This window comes from Cololabis saira, chromosome 22 (genome assembly GCF_033807715.1).
Source record: "Cololabis saira isolate AMF1-May2022 chromosome 22, fColSai1.1, whole genome shotgun sequence".
Classification (NCBI taxonomy): domain Eukaryota; kingdom Metazoa; phylum Chordata; class Actinopteri; order Beloniformes; family Belonidae; genus Cololabis; species Cololabis saira.
In genome coordinates, this window is record NC_084608.1 from 7,840,908 (window position 1) to 7,860,933 (window position 20,026).

General features: G+C 41.9%; 1 protein-coding gene and 1 non-coding gene across 2 annotated transcripts in view; one reads left to right on the top strand and one right to left on the bottom strand.

The window, feature by feature from the left end:
• LOC133423716 (partitioning defective 3 homolog) overlaps positions 1 to 20,026 on the bottom strand; it is a 394,242-nt gene that overhangs the window by 362,687 nt on the left and 11,529 nt on the right. The window lies entirely within an intron of this gene.
• trnaw-cca (transfer RNA tryptophan (anticodon CCA)) lies at positions 1,129 to 1,200 on the top strand. Its single transcript has one exon. It is a non-coding gene; the product is annotated as a tRNA-Trp (tRNA).

Consider the following 20,026-nt stretch of genomic DNA (forward strand, 5'->3'; position numbering starts at 1 on the left):
ACACACACACACACACACACACACACACACACACACACACACACACACACACACACACACACACACACACACTTACACCGGCCCCTCCCTTCCCATGAACACAGTCACGCTCAGGAGGACCTATCAGATTACACCGTCACCAGATTTGTCAATTTCTTGATTGTTAAGGTCATTTTTGCTCTTTTTATTTTATTTTTTTTATCTTTAAAGCAGCCTTATTTACTTTCTGTTCAAACGTGTAACATGTTGCTGTCCACTTTGAGCGCAGACCGAGGCAGACAGACTGAGAAGTATCACCTGACAGCTGCCAGGGAAGCAGAAATGAGCCAAAGTGGAAAATTAAAGCATTAAAGCTTCTAATGTAAAACCACCAAATGAAACCCAACTACGTGTTTTTGAAGTGGCACCACACACAGATGGACTACACTGAAATGAGATGTTAAAATATGGGTCAAGTGTGTTGAACACCACAGCCTCCTTTCTAAAGATGACGGTGAACATGCGTGTCCTGGGACTGCGGTGTAGTCTGGGCTCTGTTGACGCCAAACAGAGTGAAAAGGCTTTTGTACTTGGCAGAGCAGATCTGAGCAGATAAGGGGGGTGTCTGAGGACTGCAAGCCAGTCCTTCAACTCCTGTCCTGATGAATGTTTAGTTCAATCACCTGTACTTCTGTTTTTTTTCTTTCTTATCTGCACCGGCTGACAGACATCCTGCAACCCTCGTCTCATCAGGGAGATGCTATGGTGACTCACCGCGCAAGTGAGGAGAAACAGAAAGTTTGTTTGTTCTCATCATCTCCTTCTCTCTCTCTCACACGCACAAACACACACACACACACCCCTCACACACACCTCGTATTGGCGACATAAGCCGAGACAACAGCTCTCCGGGTATCTGTGTCTTTGAGGCTGAATGGATTGCCTGTTCCTGTCGCAGACCACACAAAGACTGGTACCCTGGAGGGAGATCAGGCGAGGGACGAGGGGTGGGAAAAACACACAAAAGAGAGGGCATGCGCCTCCGTGTGTGTTTTCTGATTGCTGCATTAGCCCCGGCATGTGTTGCTATTCCCACCGGGGCCGTATCCCCGCCAGGATATTCTCCTCGTTCGCCTCATCAGGCAGCAGGACCTCGTGGCGCAACGGTAGCGCGTCTGACTCCAGATCAGAAGGTTGCGTGTTCAAATCACGTCGGGGTCAGATTTTTGGACTCATGTAAACTTCTTCCTCCACGTTAGGAATACTGTGCATAAGCAAAATTAAAAAATAGCTATAACTTGCATGGTTGTGCGGATTAATAAACATAAAAGGCTGACGTAGATGCCGGGAAGATAGCATTGCTCTGGTGGTGCAGACAGCTCATGGCACAGATAAAGTACGGTTATCTTTAAAGATGGCATCAACAGGATGTGTTCTGTAAACTGAGACGTCCATGAGAAGTGATGGAGCTGCAGGTGGCACACAGACAGGCAGCTGCATTGTTACCTTATCACCGCTTTAAGGACATACTGTAGTTGAAACACAATGTTATCAGAGCGGTGCTGCACAGAAACGGCAGATTCTATACTGAAAGAGCAGCTTTTCAAAATCTCAGTGGCTATCCTTTCAAAATGTTCCTTTTTCGTGCCTTCATTTATTTATTCTGCATTATATATGTAAACTAAACTGAAGTCTATTCTGGGCTTCAGAAAAATGAAACTGTAATTTTCTCACAAATGTGCTCAGGTCTCGACTCCGTCAGCAGCTGAAGCGTGCCAAGAACAACAGTCGCTGCTGGAGTCATTGATGCCTCATCCTCGATTAATCCACCACAACTACCTAACCATGCAGAGCCAGAGGCTTCTGTCATGGAGCGACACGTTGTGGGACGTCGTTAAACCCAGAGCAACACAAACATGAGCTGTTGCTCACACATAACCTTTGATTAGGTGTTCATGAGAAAGGAAATGACTTCCACCTTCCACGCCTGTCATCAACACATCACAGAAAATCAAATATCTACCAAAACATCCTTGTTTTTCAACAAAAAAGTTCACGCTTTTAGTTTAACTTTGTGCTCTAGGTCCATGTAGCCTGGTGCAAACAGTTTAATCGTGGTTCAACATGCAGAAACCCTCCTCATACTCCTAAAAACAGAGTTTTATGCAGTACATTTTGTTTTAAGAAACAATAGTTTGTAGAAGTGGAGTCAAACGTCTTCTGCCAACCAGGACTTGGGGGGGTTCTGACTGACGAAAATATGCCACCACATTTATAAATGCTCGGAGAGGCATGTTTTAATTACAGTCGGCTCAGTCTGGCAAAGTCTCTATCGCGCATAACATAAAAGACGCGAGGAGAAGAGCTCAAGGCCCCAGTACACCCGGCGCAGAGCTGGCTAGCATACTTCAGGGAGAGACATTCTTGTCAACTGCTCGACAGTCTTTGATTTCTCATTTTAGTTTGTCAAAGAGCGAGTAAATGAGGGGAGCCTTACAACGGTACTCCTCGGAGACAAAGTCACCTCCAGCGTTTGTGCATTATTGATGGCGAGCCCCGAGCTGCTGCAGCCCTGCAGAGCACCACACCGAGGGAAATCTGACACCCTGCTGCACACATGCTTGCAGCAGCGCAGCGCCGCGCTCACCAGGGGACGACTGCAAGTGATTATCTATAAAAGGCCATCAAACACACCGAGCTGCAGAGGAGCTGCGCTTGAAGTTCAGACGCTACAGTTAATCCTCTCAAATAAATGTAATGGTCTTTTGTAAGTCAGTTACGAGATTTTCACACATTAGCATTTTTTTTTTAAGAGTCTCAGACACATAATTGGGTTGGCACCAAAGCATGTGTAAACACTTCACAACATTGTCTAGAAGAGAAAAGCATTTACTTTACTCCACCTAGATATGGAGCAACGTAGAGGTGACTGCCCACAGAGACATAAACAAAGTGCAGGATGGGAAGCTCCTTTAAGACATTATTCAAGTTGAATAAGTGACTGATTTCTAGTAGCTTTGCTTGTCTGTTGCATACACTGTATATACATACATACACACACACACATTGAGATCTTTAAAAAGCACTCTCTCTCTATATATATACATATGTACAGAGAGAGAGAGAGAGAGAGAGAGAGAGAGAGAGAGAGAGAGATTATAGTCATCATAGAAGAAGCTATGATGGTGCCACGCTTTTTCATTAACTCCCACTCAGTGAAAGTTTGGTACTCAGTAGAAATCCAACCCCGCAGCTGATTCACACAGATCTGGGTTTGTTTTATTGTTTATTGTCTTGTCAGTTGGTCGCAGATGCAAATTTACTGAACTTGGCTGCTTGTGCATTTATTCTCATTGTTCCCATGGATAATGAAATGTATGTTAGTTCATTTAAATCAACACTATCAGCATTCACACCAGTTTAAAGCTCAGTTTTGTTTTGTTTTTTACATTTTTTTTTTTTAAATGGTCAAAAATCAAAATGTAACTGAGTTTAGTAGGTGAGTTTTACTAGAAAAAAAGAATGCAAAGTTTCCCAGACAGTTGGTTTAACAAGCAGTTCGTCCCAGAGTGTTGTGTGTGTGTGTGTGTGTGTGTGTGTGTGTGTGTGTGTGTGTGTGTGTGTGTGTGTGTGTGTGTGTGTGTGTGTGTGTGTGTGTGTGTGTGTGTGTGTGTGTGTGTGTGTGTGTGTGTGTGTGTGTGTGTGTGTGTGTGTGTGTGTGTGTGTGTGTAGTTGTTTGTCTACCCTGTCCAGGGTGACCCTTCCCTTTCACCTGAAGAGAGCTGGGACTCCCGCAGGTCCCTGTGTCCCAAAATAGAAATATCCAGGTAGATACATAACAGATGGATATATCAAAGTCTACAGGAGACATTTATTACACAGATAAATGTATTTCTACAATTTCCCAGCTTGGGATAAATAAAGTATATCTATCTATTTGGGGGTTTTTCTCTCTCTCTCTCTCTCTCTCTCTCTCAGGCGTAACAGTTCAAAAGTGTCGAATTGTGAATGACAGCTGATTCTCTAAGCTCACTCCACAACTCTAGATGAGCAACATGGGAGGATCAACCGCTGAGGTCATTCCTCCTGCTGTGTGAGCTGCTTGAGACGGAGATTTGGAGATGTGAAACCGTGTTTCTCCAAGACTACAACCCCAAACTCTCCCCTCATAACAAGCACTACGTGGACGGCTGAGCATCTGGGCCGCATGAAGGAAGCAGGTCACGGTGTGTGTGTGTGTGTGTGTGTGTGTGTGTGTGTGTGTGTGTGTGTGTGTGTGTGTGTGTGTGTGTGTGTGTGTGTGTGTGTGTGTGTGTGTGTGTGTGTGTGTGTGTGTGGAACCACAGACGTTTTACCACCAAATTGAACAAGACATTATCACATGGATGGACGGACGGACGGATGATGGATGGATGGATGGATGGATGGATGGATGGATGGATGGATGGATGGATGGATGGATAGATGGATGGATCTCATACAAAGTAAACAGCAGACAAGATTTTCCAGTGATTGAAACATCAAAGAGCGCAGAATTAAATTAATTTCTTTTTATATCATTGGGCAAAAGGCTGTTAACACCCCGGGAGGGTTGCAAGTCTGGGAGGAGAATAGAATACCTGGAAGAAGAAATGCACATGCTAAGAAGAGGATAAGGACATACTGGCCGTAAATCCAAAGGCTCCAGCTCATGTTATCTTATCTTATCTCTTTAAGAAGGTGTTCTTGTTTGTTTGAGAGCGAAATAGTTATTGCTTAGTGGACTCCACAATTCTCTATCTGACCTCTGACCCCACTGAGAATTACTTTTAATTCCTTTAGCTGGTCGATACAAGCCCATCCGTCAGATTGGAAAGCCTGTCAGAAAAAAGGCACAGAGGGGAACAAAGGGGGAAGGTGTCCTGTTACAGTAAAAGGACATTGTGTTTCCGGCCCTGCGGGAGATGCCCCGTGGGAGATGCCCCGTGGGAGATGCCCCCGTGGCGGCCATCTGCTCAGATTTGGTGCAGATGTGGCAAACAAGTCATCCATTTAAATCCCAGTGTATCGTTTTCAGTCAACTAAAGGAAGACAGACGGACCGTCGGTGTAGCCTGTTGTCTTCTGGTCGCGCTCATTTAAAGCGGCTCAGTAAATCCCTGTAACGTCCAGCGGCACAGCTCGCCAGGTCTCACAGAGCACATTTCAAACGACACAGAGATCCCTGTCGTTCCTGAAAATGAAGCTCTGCTCGTCCAATCCAACTAAGTGAGCAAAAGCAAAACTCAGAGACACTCACAGAGACAACAGTCAGCATCAGTTTGGAGAGCGTTGTTTATTGTTTTGTAAGCAGCACAGATGCGGTGCATGCCAGATGGGACGTCTGCACGAGCCAAGAGAAACACCAGAGCTGACAACCCAAAGTGGAGATGTCATGACTCTCACACACACACACACACACACACACACACACATACACACACACCCACACATACACACAGCTCTTTCACAGCCTGCAGATGTTGAGCACAGAGGGGTCACTGGGTGTATTATAGCAGTACAGTAGGTGTCTTATATCTAACTTTTGAACAAACTGCATTACAGCTACTATTTGAATACAAACATGATGTCGGAGCTTGTGTCGGGGGGCAAATGTTGACCTGCAGCTCGCGTCCACCTGCAGCAGTTCTGCAAACGGCAGGAATGCCCAGTTAAAAATGGATCATGTTTTAATGTAAATTAGAAGAGGAGAGGGCAATCTAGTCCAAAATCATTTGCATTTTGGCTCATAAAATGAAATAACATCACATACTACAAAATGCCTCGGGGCTTTTTCATTCAGCTTGCTGAGAAACAATTTCACATGCTTCACATAACCCACAGAAAGAAAGAGGGGAGACAGGCCCCTGCGTTGCTTCAAGAACAACATGTGTAGAGCAGAACTTCACCGAGGAGGAAGGCCTGCACGTGGGAACCTCGTGTGAATCGTAACCTCTCACATGTTGAGATAAAGTTAAAGGAAGGACTCGTCTTTACTGCAACTCTGGGGCCCAAACTTGAGTAACTGTGGGCGATACCCGGACCAGGCAGTCCAACTCCTCCAGGACGGCACATTAGTGAGTGCCATTGGCAAAGGTTTGCTGCGTCTCCCAGAAAAGTTGCGCACGGAGGAGATTCCAGGAGACAGGAAGTTACTCTTGGAGAGCAGGACAGAGCTGTAGACGTTCCTCAATTCTCATTGTGCAAGGAGACGGCCAGAGCCCTACGAAATGACCTCCAGCAGGCCACTGGTGTGAATATATCTGACCAAGAAACACACCTCATGAAGGTGGTCTAAGGGTCCAACGTCCTCTAGTGGCCCCCCGCTCTCTGCCCAGCACCATGGAGCTTGATTGGCATCACACCAGAACTGGCAGGTCTGCCACCGGGGCTCAGATGAGAGCAGGTTCCCCCCCAGCACATGTGACAGATGTGAGTCTGGTGGGGATGGTGGTTAGGCATAACCATAAATGGACACAAATGACATCTAAAAGGTTAGACAACGGCTCCCTGATCGATCAGGATGACTGTCAGACACTACACTGGTGCAGTGGGTCCTCATGGTCCAGGACTAGGGATGGGAATTGATAAGATTTTTACGATTCCAATTCCATTTTCGATTCTGCTTGCCAATTCGGTTCTTTATTGATTCCCTTATCGACAACAATGAGGGGAATGGCACTAATATGATAGGCAGTGTTTGTTAGGTAATTAGTTACCTGCAGTATTATTAGCCAAGGGCATGCTAACGTTCCTGCTGCTTGGTTGAGTTACTGACGTTGGTCCGGAGCGGATCGAAAACTGACATTTATTGATTGTTATTGCATGCTGTGTGTGCAAATGTTTTTGCATGTTGGTAATATTTCCTCCCTTCGACGAAATATTCACTTGACAAGTATTGAAAGTTGCCCTGTTGTTGTCTTTTTTAACGAAATGTAACCAGACTTTCGAGCGTTTGTATCACGCCATGTTTACATGGTTTACATGTTTACTATAACACAGTACGCAACGTGCGTGATGACATCATTCGTACCCAGCGTTATTGTAAAAGGGAATCGTTTGTAAATTTTGCAAACAATTCCAAGGAATTGAAACACTGGGAACCGGTTCTTGTTCAGAACCAGTTCTCGATTCCCATCCCTATCCAGGACCATGCCTGGCCTCGTGAGGCGAGTTCCCGGAGGGGGAAGTTCTTGGTACTGCTGACTGACCCCCATGCCTGCAGGACCAAAATCCTTCAGAAAACCTCTGGGATATTATGTCTCGGTCTGTCTTAGCCTGACCAGAAAGCTGGTGATGCCCTGGTCCAGATCTGGAAGGAGATATCCCAGGACACCATCTGTCGTCTCATTAGGATCACGTCCAGACATCTTCAGAAATGCGTACGAGCACGTGGGAACGATGCCGACTACTGAGTATCAGTTTGAGGTGTGATGTGATGGAAGCACAAGACAGCTTCCAAATTTCAACACAACAATAAATCCGTCCATCCAGTTTCTATACTTCTTTAATCCCGTACAGGGTCACAGGACAATGATAAATGTCTAGGTACTTATTACTTTAGAAGTGTTTTCAAGAAGACCGGCGGTTTCAAACATGAAGCCGAACAAAAGAGGCGGAAGGAACGAGAAACTAAAGGAAATCTTTCCAAGGCATCACAAAGGCAAAAATCCAAAACCCACAAATACCGATGACTGAAAGTCGGGGCTGCATAAAACTGGTGGACTAAAGTGGACTAAAATACAATATATGTAAACAGAAGAGAAGTAATCTGTCAAACAGGAAAAAGAAGTGTGGTTTATTGTAAAGAGCAGGCCAAGAGGAGCTCTTTCTCTCCCAGAACAAGAAATGGCTTTATTGCAGGATAAATCCTCGTCACCATTAAGCTTATTATTCATTTCCAGACAACAACAAAAATTGACATTAGAATAATACCTGGATATAAATTCACAAAAACCTCCGACTGGAAAGTACTGAGGTGATTGATGTGTTTATCCTCCACGTCAGAAGGCTCAAGCAGCGGCCTTGGAAAAGGAGTTACTGAGAGGGCAAAATTACTGGTCTCATAAAACAAAAAGAGGAAGTAAAGGCACTGCAGAAACGACTAAAACTAGATGGAGAAGTGCCACATGCATGATTACAACCCGGGAGCGTGGTGGTCATGATGGAAGTGGAAGAAATGTGCTCAGATCGATTAATGTTTAGTTTATTATAATCACAAGTGATCAACAGCAGAACTCAGCTTTATTCAAAGTGAAAGCTGGATGTTTTTTACTTTTTTCCACCCACCCAACCTGGAGAGAACCCCTAACATTTAAATAAAAATCACTGCCATAATGGGAAAATTGTGGACACGGGAGCAAATAAGAATAATAAAATACTCTCAAGGTTCAAAGCCAAATGCATTGATCTGGACTATGTCCCTCCTGCCCGCAGTAGATTGACACGGCACCGATTTGACTCATTTCAGACTCACAACTGCAAAAAGAAAAAGCATAACTGAGATGGACGGATGAGAGACGGGGATGGTTTTAGAAATGGTGGCACGAGAGGAAGAAAGTAACTGAAACATGACTGGACTCGCGGCTTTGATTCGAAATACATATGGCGTTGAGCTGACACCACCACGTTGACGAAGAGGGGCCGTGCATCTTCTAGATATTGTGCCGCTGTACTGCCCATGTTTTGATTGGAGGGAATTTAAGTGTTGGTGTCACTTTACACCTCGCTCCTTTAACCTTGCTGCAAGCATGTTTTTTCAGTTTTTTTGATAAATTGTGGAATATCACATCTTCTATCTATCTATCTATTGCCTAACTATCACATCTTCAAGTCATAAAGCTGCGATTAAACAGTCAAAGTCTATTTTTTAATGTTGCTTTCAAAATGATGCGCCGCATCTACATCTTAAGTTTATGACCTTTCTTTAAAACTTCATACTACAAGTTCATACGGATTTTGCCAAAATATAGTATACAGTACCGAATATGAACAACTGCTCAGAACACATGAAAAAATTCCTGGATGGATGGATGGATGGATGGATGGATGGATGGATGGATGGATGGATGGATGGATGGATGGATGGATGGATGGATGGATGGATGGATGGATGGATGGATGGATGGATGGATGGATGGATGGATGGATGGATGGATGGATCATATTCCTAGGAAACACTATGCACTTTCAAAAACGGGGTATATCTTTAAAAAAAAAGGAGAAATTATCCTCATACTCAATTGTGCAGCACATGAAACAGGTGACATAAGAGAAAGGAAGTATTGTAATACCAGCGAGGATCACGGTTGTGGATTTCAAGTCACAAAAGGAGAACACTATTTGAAAGTCTGACAGGAAATGAGGATGCAAAGTGTAAGCAAAAGAAGACAAGGACAGCGGATGTGTTCAATATTTCAGATGCACAAGAAGAAGAAGAAACTTCCCAATTGATTTGACATCTGCAGCTTGGTCTTTCGATACGGCTCCATGGAAATACAAGTACCCCTATTAAATTCAGGCTGTAAAATCTTACAGAAGAAAGAATGTTTGTTGGTGTTCCTGGATAAAAACTAAATGAAATAAAAGTTTCCACATTTCTGTAGAGCTGCTCTCTCTCTGACGGTTCTACGTGCAGCTACACACACTATTACAGCTTATATTCAAATTACAGTATCCTTAAACAACTAACTACAATAAAAGACCTTCCAGCTTTGCAGCATTTAAGCGCTTACAGCTGAAACACAGGAGAATGAAACATCGCAGAAGAGAAATAAACATTCAAATGTAATTAAAATTCAGCTAATTCAGCATAACTGACACTGTCTCACTATCAGAGACACAAGCTGCCTTTTGGTTAGAAAGAATGTAGTTGTGAGACGCCACTTGAGTTGTCCCTTTAGTTATTCCTCATAGGTCTAAACCGGCATAGACTGGTTTGGGACCCTCCATGATGTCATGTCTTGTGTCTCTTTTGTGCTCCTTGGTGTCTCTTTCTTGTCGTCTCAACCCCCCAGCACGATGAGGTGGATGGTCCCCTATGGTCTGGCTTTGATGGAGGTGCATATGGATTCTTGCATTTAACTGGACTGTATCCAGTTAGATTTGCATTTATTTGGTTTTTTCTTTCCCAGTTATTTGCTCTGAGATTGACTTTTGTCATGAAATGGTGCTACCCTGCAACTACGTGTATATAAAGAAAAGCAGTGAACAAAAGGGAGGGACTCACGTTACAGAGGGGGGTTGATGAAGAAATATAGGAAAATTGTGTTCACGTGTACCAACACCATTCCTCATGATCAGAGGTTGGGAAATATGGAGTGAAAGTGAAGCCACAGAAAATCATGCCTGTACCTATTAGACCATCGTTTCTCCCTTCTCTCTTTCCACCGCCACACTCTGCAGCCTCATTACAGACCGATAAACACTTTAAACCTCAAGCCTCAGAATAATTGACAGCTCTGCTCTCACGTCTCAACATGATCCACTGTCATTCCTTTGGCTTTTTATCTTTAAAGTCTTTCAAAATGACCTCTGACGTGTTTTCAAAATGTTCTGCATTTAGTCCTATTACACATAATGAGTGTGGGTTACAGGGTGTGAGTGTCTTACGGGGTGATCACTCTATCAAGAGATGCATTTGAATATGAGATGCAAGAAACAAACACCAGAAAGAGAAGATTGCTGCTGTAGAGATGGAGGAGAAATAAAATAGTAAAGATAGAGCACGAGAAAGAAAAGGCTGTGGGTAAAAAAAAGAGAATGAGACAATGAAAGGAGGTAAAAATAGATAGTGGAGTTAGAATAAAGGAGATGTAAAGAGGGAGCACCGGAGGCGCTGCTGCAAGGTTGAATGTGATGAGCCCAGCGTTTATTGACACTAGAATTAGGAGTGTCCTCCCGCCAGACAGAATAAAAGCGTTCACACACATACGTATGCATGCATATACACATACTGCACATGCACACATTACCATTGTAGGTCATGCAAAGCATGCGCTGATGCCGTATCATAGATCTAATCGTCCTTGGTGTAGTAAATCAAGAAAACAAGCAACACGGTTGATGCAAACCAGCTCAAAACTCAACCGCGTCATAAAAATAGATGAATTTGCCGGTGCCACAGTCAGAGATACGAACGGACGGATGGAATAAGAAGACGAACAACAAAGGAAAGGAGCCGACCAGTAAATGTGCCAACCAAAGGTGACTATCTTGTTGTTATTTGACGAGTCCTGTGCTTCTCACGGGTCATTTTTAAGCCAGTTGCACAAGTGAAATATGTGCTCTGTCTTCTCTGTGATGTTGTGGTTTTCTTTCTTATCTTCCTTTTTATGGAGAAATCAGGTTCTCATCAAATTCAAACTAGTTTTCCAGAGAGGGTTAGGACAACTGTTAAGGCTTTAACGTCTTGTCTCTTTATCTCTTATACTTTCACGTTTCACATAACAATATGTTAGATCAGACTGTCGAATGCCCTTTTTTCCACCAAACCGGTTCCAAGGCTGGTTCTGGGCCAGTGTTGGTGCCGGTTCACAACTTGTTCAACTTGCGAACCAGCTGAGAACCAGTTTGTTTTTCCATAGCTCGGGTGCTAAGGGGAGCCACGACATTGTGTCACTGCAAACGTCAGTTACGTTGCTGCGTTTGCATTGGCGCGAAAAATTGAAGCAACAACAACGTATTTGTTCTAATACGGACTTGGTCCGTGTAGCCTCCTCCGTGGATGATATCTCTAAAAGACAGGTTGTCTCCTCCTCAGACCACTGCTGCTTTGCTGTATCCTTATTAGTTCGTCTCTTATTTGAAAATGTTGCCGTCTCGCAGTCTTCTTTCCTCTAGACCAGCAAAGAGTTGGTGCTACCTTGAAACCATTTTTACTGGCCCGGAGCCAGTTCTTTGTTGGTGGAAACAGAAAGTCTGGTTCCAAACTCAGCACTGGCCCAGAACCAGCCCTGGAACAGGTTTGGTGGAAAAAGGGTATAAGAGGGCTAGGAAAAAGGGCACATTCTCTCTTTTTCACACCTACACACAAAAAAAGCATCTGCTGCAAGATTAATATCCACATGCAGCTTCCGCCAAATCCTAACCATCAATATGCAGACAACAGTATTCATACACTAATAAACAGCTAGTACAGAATGGGCTATTTTCATGAACCTTTTCTTGGTGCTTTGATATCAGAAACAACAATTTCTTTGTGTGCAACAAAGTAACCTAACAAATAGTGTAAGTGTCTGCCTCCCGTTCAGGAAAGGAAACAAAAACTAGACAACATGCAATGAATCTGAGCTGTGGAAGAAGCTCTGCAGCCGTCGTCATATATCAGGCTACTTTCACAGTGCTCTGGGATAAAAAACGAGATCCGTCGGCCAGAGCGCCCACCTCCGCTGCCAACTTTCCCGTGGTTCGGTCTGAGAAGTGGCATTGTGTCTTCTCCCCCCTCGCTACTCCCCCGCCGCACCTCCCTCCCCCTCCCGCTGCCTCCACTGAGCCCGTGCGCATTAAAAGTCAGGGAGTGATGGAAGAGGACATGAATCCTCGTACGGACCACCGCGGTCGAAGGCTTTGCCGTGAGGGGAGCGCGACTGGCCCGTTGTCTCGCAGTGACGTCGCGGGCTCACGCGCATCCCGGGCCGCTGGCGGTAATAACAAGGCGCAGAAGCGTGATGATGACGGGGTTGGAAGCTGCGGCAGAGTCCATGAGGTCTGTGTCAACAGATAAAGAGGAGCAGGGCCTTTTTAAACACCACCGGGATGATCAGATACTTGACAACACGAGCAAGGTTCAAGGAGGTCAGCCTGTATTTACATTTGGTAGAAGAGCAAAATGTATTCAGTTCAATACTTTAGTTTTAATATTTGCTGTCCTTAAGGACGAGATATTGATGCAGAGGTTTGAAGCAATTAATGAAAGTCTTTCAGCCTTGGATTGACACACAGCTGAAAGGACGGGTTCAATTTTCTTTCTTGGAAATTCTGTAGGACACGCAACCAGACTAAACTCCCCAACAAACAGCAACGTTGCTGGGGAAGGTATTTGGTTAGCAGACAGTGACACACTGCAAAAAAACCGGCTAGACCAGGTCTGTTAGCTCAGCCTGACAACCTGAACCCAGAAATGCGCTCATTCATCCACACACACACACACACGCACACACGCGCACACACGCGCACACACGCGCACACGCGCGTGCACACGACTCCAAGATGCTATTAATACATGCCGAATTAGAAGAAACAATTGCTTGTAAAGGTGCGTGCTTCATTGTCCGACTGATACAGATACACAGATACAGAGTTTTGACAGCTTTTGTAGTCAGTAGCATTCATAATTACTGGAGTAAATGTGCATTTAAAACCCTAACGAGTCAAATATCTCGTTCTGACACAGGTACAGCAGTCAGCACGCTCACTGCTGTAATTTAATCTAAGCCACTTAACTCCTGCTGCCTCTCCGGCTCCACTGGGTTCCCACAGTCACTTTCCCTGATAGTAGGAAATGGAAACACAACACCCAGTGAAACCTGATGTTCATGCATATCTGCCAAAACATTCACATATTTAGACTCTTTTTTTTCTATCCAGCCGCAACATCTTACCCCTTCTCAACAACTTGACACGCAAGCACCAGAAGAACATTCAAATGACACTGATGTGATTTGTTAAACAGCAGTTTAACTTTTCCAACCCTATTGACCCTATTATAACCAGGACTCAACCCCTATTTGTGGATGAGTGAGAGAGGGAAGACCTTATCTCATGAAGTGCATGGAGATCGCAGGTATCATGGGAAAATTAAGACTTTGCCACTCTCTCGCTGATAATGTTATCACTTTTACTGCACTGTTGACAGTAAAGGTTATGTCTGTTTCATAGAAACTTCATATTTCCAACTGAACTCTTTTTGTCGCCAAATCTAGAAAAGTTGGAAAGGTGTTGTCGAGGAAAAAAGAGAGGGAACTCAGTTGTCATGGAGAACCCTCTTTGTTTGGACTCTACCAGGCTTTCATATGGGGAGTCAGAGCCTGCACACACCGAAAGTGGGAGGGATTGCAGTGTTTTTCAACAACACTTGGTGTAATCATGGACATTTTACTGTGAAGGAGCATCTCTGCATCCCAAATATAACACACATAACACCTGATTCTGTTTCAAAATACAATACAATGTGCAATACTATTTTGACATGGGGAATACTGTGTCCCTTTGTGCTACATAGTTGTATTTTGCTTCATATGCTATATACTTTTATTACTTAAAAGTGAAATATTTTTCAGAAAACTGCACCTTCATGAAAATGCAAAATTTTGACATTTTTAACAATATATTTATGCATGTACACCTAATATTCAACTGCAGTCTTTTTTTTTAATTAAAATTATTATTATCGTTATTATTATCATTGCTACAATGTGGTATTTTGGTGTTTTCTTTACTTTTTCTTTCTGTATTCTATGCAACTTTTGGATCTGCACCTTCTAATCCTGTTGTATGCAAAAACAGCATTTTGATGCATGTTATCCTGTTGTAAGAGCAGCATATACAGAATTCAGAAAACATCTTCCTATCTCATGCTACTACAAAAAAATAGATGAATAAACATTTCACCTGCTGTACAGAGCATCTCAGTTGTCATTTTCCACAGCGAGTTCCTTTTGCTTTACAAAAGGCAACAAAATCCCTGGCTAACATATGTGGTCAGCATCTTTTCAGCAGGCATTTTTGGAGACGAGAGGATCTGTTTGCAGGAAGCTGATTCTATTTAGAGGCTGGCTCTTTTCTCTCTTTTCTCTTACTGATCCCTAATCATAGGGTGAGAGATTGCTGGCCTATCAGTGACAACTCAGCATCTTCAGCGTCAGAAAATAGATGAGCAGCACAGACCTCCTTTATCTTTGCACTATACGTCTATACGTCTCCAGAGATTACAGGAGAAAAACTGTAATTTCACCGGGCACCATGACAAACACATAAGTGCACGTTGATCCACCATATGATTTCACTTTTAAATAGTTCTCATGTCTTGCAGGGCGCACTTCTTCACTCTGGACTGCATGACCCCATTTCGGGGTCCAAGCAAAGACTAATCGTACCGCAACATGTTTTGTGACCAGCAAAAATGTCTGGGCAGGAAATTACTCTGCGCAGATAAATCCACAACTTTACATATTCAGAAATCTCCCAGCAAAATCGCCCTTGCCAGCCACTGAAACCATATGAGCTGAATTTACAAATCATTTTCAAAACCACCGGGTTTAAGATGAAGATGAGAGTAAAATTCAGTTTAAGGATTAGACAAACTTCAAAAAGAGGGTTTAACTTTAGCAGCTGCAGACAGAAACACAACGTCGCCAGCAGCAGGCTACGGTCTGACAATGTGTGGTTTGGCTGAACATTTTCTTGCTGCAAATGCATAGGAGTGTTTTGCTCTGATGACGTTCTCTCAAGGTGTCCATAACGCAAAAAAACACAAGTCATCTCCACTGCTATCTCTGGACACATATCATTTCAAACCAAAGGCATCTCAGTCATCATGAGAAAGAGAGTGAGTCATCTGTGAATCATTCTCACATGGAGAATTTGATAGCCTTGGGCTGCAATCATGTAATTCTTGAAGTGCATTGAAGGTCTAATGTACTTCAAAGGACACAATGAAGCTTAGCCAAGCTCATACCGCACAATTATGCATCTTACTGTAATAAGAGTTTCTCCAGCAGAGACAGGGAGGCAGCACAGGGTCCAATATGTGCTGCCTCTCTAGTTTCTTCTGGTGAAACTATATACATGTATATATATATATATATATATATATATATATATATATATATATATATATATATATATATATATATATATATATATATATATATATATATATATATATATTATTACATATATATTATGTATGTGTGTATGTGTGTGTGTGTATATATATATATATATATATATACATACATACATACATACATACATAATATAATATCAGTATATATATACATATATATATATACATACATATGTATATATACATACATGTGTAGATATATATATGTAGATATATATATATATATATATATATATATATATATATATATATATATATATATATATATATATATATATATATATCTACATGTGTGTGTGTGTGGATATACATATATAATATCAGTGTATATATATATATATATATATATATATATATATATATATATATATATATATATATATATATATATATATATATATATATATATATATATAAAAAAGATGAATTACTATTGTAGCACGCTCGTGCTACTGGGGTGGACCGACAGGACAGAGGACACGGGGTTTAGTGCAGAAATTGTGGTTCTTTTATTTCTAATCACAGACGAGCACCAGCACACTCAGTAATTCTCTGATCTTCCTCCCAGCAGAACAGCTTGCTGGTGTGCAGCCACTATTTAAATAGCCAGGCAGGGTGGAGAGCTTGATTGGGCACAATCAAGCCCAATCAAGCTCACCTGGGCCCAGGTGTGTCCAATCAGCCGAACCAGGCACCACCTGTGTGCTGCTCCCCACAGACCACGCCCAATCCTCCACCCTGCCACAATTATATATATATATATATATATATATATATATATATGTATATATATATATATATATATATATATATATATATATATACACACACAGGACTGTCTCAGAAAATTTGAATATTGTGAATATTGTGTGCTTAAGAAAACTTAAATATCTTAACTCAAAAAATTAGAATATTCTGGGAATCTTAATCTTAAACTGTAAGCCATAGTCAGCAATATAAAAATAATAAAAGGCTTGCAATATTCCAGTTGATTTGTAATGAATCCAGAATGTATGACATTTTTGTTTTTTTAAATTGCATTACAGAAAATAAAGAACTTTATCACAATATTCAAATTTTCTGAGACAGTCCTGTGTATATATATATATATATATATATATATATATATATATATATATATATATATATATATATATATATATATATATATATATATATATATATATATATATATATATATATAATTATTATCATTATCATTTAATATAATATTATAATAAAAGGTAAGGTTCATGGCTGGTGAGACTTCATCACAATCAGATTTACAAACATGAACCCTACAGAGAAGCTCAATTCACCATTTAATTGGCAGCAGTTAACGGGTTATGTTTAAAACCTCATGTCAGCTTTCTTTACACATACAAACTGTAGCACACAAAAATGCACATGTAATAGAGATGTTGTTATTATGTTATTATGGTCTTACCTTTACTTATCAATGAAGTCCTACATTTTGAAAGTCAGGTGAAGAAAGGTGGAGAAAATAAACGGATGTCTGCACTTTATGTATTAACTGTAGCTGCTATCACTTATTCTGCAGCCCAGGAGTCGCGTCGAGAGTCACTGGGATCACCACCGCCCCCTACCGTGACGCAGGAGAACTGCGCCCCTCACTTAGCGCGTTTGATGATTCCTCAGCACAAGAAACGCATTACAAAAACTGTAGCTCAATTATGGAAATTTAGCTCATATGTCAAGACTGTTTGAATATTTTAGTAGCGACATACAGAGAGACAGCGATACGGCCTCTCTGCATAGCATGATAGCAGCATGGTTGGCCATGCATTGAACCCTCCACGGTGAGGGTCATCTGGCGGCCGCCTCACCGCTCGTCTCTTCTCAGTGTTTGAACAGTAATAATTAATAACAAATCATTTAAAACTGATGGAAAATAACTTTATAGTGCAAATCACTGGATACATATAACCATTCCCTTCTTTGATCGAAGCTCAGTCAATACTGAATGATTAATGGTGGTTGAAATGTCCACGTGGCAAAACCATGGAGATGAAAACTGTTAAGAGAGATTCACTAATTCCCAGGATTCTCAATGTCAGCACTTGTGATGGTTTTATTAAAAAAAGTCTTATCATAAGAGTCATCGTTACATTCATTTTCCAAATAAGTATTTTAATATAATAGGCTACAAGTAGCCTATTAAGTGTCACACAGTCATTGCAAATAATTAATTAACTGCTGATTAGGTTAACTATATTTTAGGTAATCTGAGATCAAAATACCACATTTAGGTTTAAGAGTTGCTCAATGGGCGGTTGACATACTGGCGGCACATGTTCAGTCCGAACAAAAACAAAGTTTTGAAGTCAATAAAAATCTACCACTATGTAGAGTAATGAGAAATGTAAAGCACAGACTTCTGATTCATCCATCCGTCTATCCATCAACCTCTTCTTTTTCAGGATCGTAGGATGAGAGCTGGAGTATACCCTGAACACCCTGCCTTTCATTAACATTTCCAAGTAAATGTCACCACTAATATTACTGAACTGTGATATCTATTAATAATAACATTTTACATTTTATTTATAAGCACCTTTCATGGAACCCAAGGGCACTTAAGGACAGATAAAACAACAATGGATAAAATCAGCATAAAAGAAATGAAGGACAGTGTAGTTGGACTGTGGTTGAGTATCTTAAACAGATGAGTCTAGAGTCTGGATCTAAAGACGGGAAGAGAGACAATATTTCGGATGTCGGGTGGTAAGGAGTTCCAGAGTTTGTCATGTTATCTGCGAAGCAGGTTCTGTACAAGTGAGGCTAATCCTGTGTGTTAAATGTTCAACTAGACTGAAAGTATCTGACACTCTGCATGTGCCTTATTCCCGGGACTTGATCCAGACTTAACAGAAGACACCAAAAGGGGAGAAGATAAACCAAAGCATATAATAATAAAATGTACAGAGCTGTGAGTCTGTCCAGTTCACCATAGAGCTTAGTGTTCGGTAGTAAAGTTCAAAACCGTAACCAAAGATGTATCTGTTGTTTGAGTGTGTGGTGTAATAGGTCAACCAGTAAAGAGCAGTGCTACCAAGCTGAACGCAGGGGTACCATCAACTACGGTGGCAGAGTCTGAAATACTTAGGTTAGTACACATGTACATCGGTGCAAAGAAAAGGACACCAATGAAAGTCCGGCCAGAACTTGACTATAAGCTGTGAGTAAGAGTGGATGTGGCCTGTCAACAGTATGTCAGGACATATTGGCCCATTTCAAAATTGTACTGTTTGGTACATGAGGTGCAGTATGGAAACAACTGAACAATCCACTGTATAAGAAGCTGTTACTCCTCCACATTGACAGGAGCAACAGCTGAGGTGGTTCAGGCTTCTGCTGAGGAGGTGATGGATGTATGGATGTATGGATGGATGGATGGATGGATGGATGGATGGATGGATGGATGGATGGATGGATGGATGGATGTATGGATGTATGGATGGATGGATGGATGGATGGATGGATGGATGGATGGATGGATGGATGGATGGATGGATGGATGTATGGATGTATGGATGGATGGATGGATGGATGGATGGATGGATGGATGGATGGATGGATGGATGGATGGATGGATGGATGGATGGATGGTTGGATGGATGGATGGATGGATGGATGGATGGATGGATGGATGGATGGATGGATGGATGGATGGATGGATGGATGGATGGATGGATGGATGGATGGATGGATGGATGGATTGATGGATGGATGGATGGATGGATGGATGGATGGATGGATGGATGGATATTATGTGAAGAGTACTCAGATTGTCTGCCAGTGCACAAATGACCAGTTTACCTTGCATACAATATCCCATAATGCCACCACAGCTGTCAAAACGGTAATGCAAACGGCTTCCGCTGTATGTGATGTACAATGTTGTGTACTGTGCACAGCAATGTATGTGCAGTACCTTGTAAACAGTCTTAAAAACATCTATATCTGTTAACTGATCCATTAACGGCTAATAAAAATGAGCAGGATGTAAATTCATAAACAAATTACAATTACAGTGACGTCACCAGTGATAGTAATAACATAGCTGATATTACTACAGGCAACACCTACATTTATATTATGGCTACAGTATATTGTGATCTTTATCTTCAGTTAAACAACCAGCCTACAGGTAACTGTTGCT